The 4,058-nt window shown below is 46.6% G+C and overlaps 1 pseudogene; it reads right to left on the bottom strand.

The window, feature by feature from the left end:
• Window positions 1–260: 260 nt before the first annotated feature.
• Window positions 261–4,058, bottom strand: part of LOC102766240 — a 23,794-nt pseudogene continuing 19,996 nt past the window's right edge.

The following is a 4,058-nucleotide window of genomic DNA, read 5'->3' as shown; positions in this document are numbered from 1 at the left end:
AGCGTCTGCAGACAGTAGGGTGACACTGCAGGCAGTAGGGTGACACTGCAGGCAGTCGGGTGGAGCCACCTGAGGGCTGGAGGTTGCCGGCTGTTTCCCGCCTCGGGCTCAGGACCTTGGACCCACATCCTCAGCCTCAGGAGGGCACCCAGGTGCTAGGCCTGCCCCTGGGCTCCAGGCACGTAGGTGCTGCAGGCATCAGGCCCGGCCACTGTCCCCTGTAGTCCTTGGGGAGGCCAAGGAGAGGTTGGTCTCTGGGCTTCTCATAAAGTTGTTTTATTTAGATTCCAAACAAACCAAAGCCGAGAGAAGAGGTGACGACAAGTTCATCTGTCCACTCATGAGCTGGGAGCCCCAAGTCTCTGGCTCCAGCAGACAAGGCTGGAGTCCGGGCCCCTCAGGCCACCTTTGCCCCGAGGCCCACCAGGTGCCCAGCACTAACCGGACCCCTCCTCTCTGAAGCAGAGGAAACCCCAGAACAAACATGGGAAAAGGAAAGCGAGACCAGGGAGACAAGGCAAGAGCGGAGCCACCTCCCCGCGGTAGTCTCGGCGTCAGGAGGTGCCCGAGAGCCCACGGAGTCTGGGCCTGGTGAGCTAAAATCTCTAAGTTTATTCGGCGCGGGGCATGGTGTCAGGACTCCTCGTTGCCAGAGTCATCCTCATCGTCCCCAAAGCAGCTGTCAGCTTCGGCCTCGCCATCCTCATAATAGTAATAGCCATCGTAGAAGAGGTCCGAGCCCTGATCGGGCGCCGGGGCCTTGGCCTTCACGCAGTGCTCAGCCAGCGCGGTGGGCACCCTTACACCATCCCGCTCCGCGTCTACCGTGGTCCCCAACACCTGCTTCCGGATGATGTCTGTGGACTCCCGGTCCTGGCCTGTGCTCTCTTTCCACTTCCTGTACACCACAGAGGCGTCCACGTTAGCTGGGGAAAAGGTGTTGGGTTCGTTGAGGAGGGAGATGACGCTCAGGAGGATGGTCCTGACATTTTGGGTGGGGTTCCACCGCTCCGAGGGCAGCTCACCGCTCTGGGGGTCATCGACTGGGGGGTGGAGAATGGAGATGCACACGTCCCCTGTCTCATAGATGTTGGGGTGCCACATCTTGGTCAGGAACCGAAAGGCTGGTGGGGAGTAAGGGTAGTCGGTGGGAAACTTGAGGCGTGCCTTAGAGTAGCCGCCCTCGTAGTAGGTGTTGGGGGGGCCGAAAATGGCCACCTCCCAGTTGTACAGGTCGCCCTCGTCCACCAGTTCCTCGGGCAGACACTTGAGCTCCACTTACACCACCTTCAGTCAGCTGGGTACCACCGGTCGGCCCGAGCGCCCACAAAGTTTTTTAAAAAAACTTTTGTAGGCATGCCGTAAGAAGCCAGAATATGGTAAATTTCAAGTTTACCTTACATATAACATAATGTTTTTTACAATCTAGGAGGCTTAAATTTACCAACTAAAATCTCCACCTCTGTTGTTTTCCCTTTAATTTTTAAATATGGATGCTTCAACCTAAAGTACAATAGTTATATTTTTAATGTTAATTAGTTTTCTAGAAGGTGAGAATAAGAATATTTGATTTCTTTTCACTGGTGTTAAAATATCAATGTTAAAATTATTCACCAGACCAAATGCTTTAAAATATATAATACATACAGAAATAGGATGTAGAGATTAGATAAAAAAAAATCAGTAAACACCAATAAATAAATAATAGTTATGCCAAAATTTTGTAAATGTCTCAATTCAGTATACTCCCCAACATTTTCATTATGCACCTTTGGTCAAAATGCCTAAGAAAACTTCTATTTATTATTAATCACAATGAGGTAGCTTGCCTTTGGAGAGTTCATTATATTCCTGGCACTTTAGATTAGAAGCTTTTATATTAGCAACAGAAAATCAATATTATTTTATTTTATTATTTTATTTTACATTTTATTTTTACTGTTTACCCCCTCTATGCCCACTTCTACACCTTCTTCTGCAATCACCATCTGTTGTTTATTGGGGGCGTAGTAGGGGGGGGGTTAGGAGGGGTGCAGTGATTTAAAAAAAACCTTTATTTTTAAAGAGAGAGAACTAAATATTATAATTTTTAAAACAATCAATCTTTACAACTTTAGATCTTTATTATGTATACTAGAGGCCCAGTGGATGCACTGGGGGGTGGGGTCCCTTAGCCTGGCCTGCCCCTTTTCACAGTTCAGGAGCCCTCAGAGGTGAGAGGCAACACGGAGATCAGGGGAAGGCGACTGGGCTGAAAAGACTGTGGGACTCTGGAGGCAGGCACAAGGAGTGGCCGGACCTATCTGAGGATGAGTCCAGCTGCACTGTGTGCTTGCCACCCTCTGGTTACCTGAGCCTTGGGCGGCCCTGGGTGGCTAGATAGCTGCCATCCGAGGCTTCCCTGAACCTGAGGCCCACCCTGGGCAGCTGGGTAGACGACATCCGAGGCTTGCCTGGGCCTCAGGCCAGCATTGGGCGGCTGGGAGCTGAGGTTCTTTATTAGATAGGATTTGCATATGTTATTAATAACAAGCAGGATTTGACCAGTTACTAGTGATCTGTAGCAAGACAACAACCATGAATGACAAAGTACCTGCTACTACCTATTCTCATTCTGATGAGCATGCCTGTCTTTGAAGCTGCTAAGGAGCACATTATATACAAGCTTTCACAGTGGAAAAGGCCAGTGGAAAGTTGGAAACTGAAAGGTCATACCTGATGTGACTCAGAGAATAAAAAGTAGTTCAGTTGTTGCTAATTAAGTTATCATTCATCTTATTCTCTTAGCCACTTTCCATTATGCAATACAGTATTATTAACTATTAGAGGCCTGGTGCATGAAATTCATGCATGGGGGGGGGGGTTTGTTCCTCAGACCAGCCTGCACCCTCTCACAATCTGGACTGCTGGCTCCTAACTGCTTCTGCCTGCCAGCCTGATCACCTCCTAACCACTCCCCTGCCGATCTGATCGCCTCCAACCACTCTCCCCTGCAGGCCTGGTTGCCCCCAACTGCCCTCCCCTGCAGGCCTGGTCACTCCCAGCTGCCCTCCCTGTCGGCCATCTTGTGGCAGTCATCTTGTGATGATGTGAGGGCAGCCATCTTGTCACGGCCACTTTGTGGTGGCTATCTTGTGATGACGTGAGGGTGTTGCCCAAGGGCACGGGGGATCACCTAGGCTTTTATTAGTATAGCTAGTCACCATGACTTATTTAGTTTTTAAATTTATCTTTATTGTTGAAAGTATTACAGATGTCCCTCTTCCCTCCCCCACATGGATCCTGTCCACCTCACTCCAGTCTCCTCCCCAGGCCTTCTCACCACTATTGTCTGCCCATGCACTATGCAAATATGCATATAAATTCCTTGGTTAACCTATTCCTGCCCCACCCTTCCCTCTGAAATATGTCAATCTGAACTAGAAGTTTGTACCTTTTGACGATCTTTATCTATTTTGCCCATTAGTGATCTGGTGCTCACCAATATAGTTTCTGTATCTATAATTTTTTTATGTTGCTTTTTTTTCCTGTTGTGGGTGGGAACTTTTGTAAATTTAAATTTATCCTGTAGGTTGTAGAACTACTCAGATTTACACATCTAAAAGTCTTTAAGTTGACAAATAACTTGTCATCTAATCTGGAACCCTTTGAAAGTAAGAGTGAGGGGTTGCTAAAAATACTAGTAATTACAGCTCTTAATCAACATTAGGTATAAACTATTATAACATAAACTATTCCATAATGTACGGTCATGTTATCTTGGAGGAAAAGTAAAAATTTTTATGTTTGTAATCCATTCATCTCAGAGAGTTTAAAGAAATGACTAAACTTTTCTTCCACAAATCTAACCCTAATTCTAATTGAAATAGTAACTGCCCTAAAAGCAGGCACAAGTACATGTACCAGAGCTTGTGACCATGTCCAATTTCTCCATTCCCTTTAAAATGTCAAATAAATATAAATACAGACTTAGATAAGTAGACACTTTATTACAAATACAAAAAAAACCCCAAAACCAAACAAAACAAAATAAACTAGTGCAACAGAGAGAACTCTCA

Source organism: Myotis davidii, unplaced genomic scaffold (genome assembly GCF_000327345.1).
Source record: "Myotis davidii unplaced genomic scaffold, ASM32734v1 scaffold309, whole genome shotgun sequence".
Taxonomy (NCBI): domain Eukaryota; kingdom Metazoa; phylum Chordata; class Mammalia; order Chiroptera; family Vespertilionidae; genus Myotis; species Myotis davidii.
The sequence above is the reverse complement of the archived record's forward strand: the minus strand, read 5'-3'. Positions and strand labels throughout refer to the sequence as shown.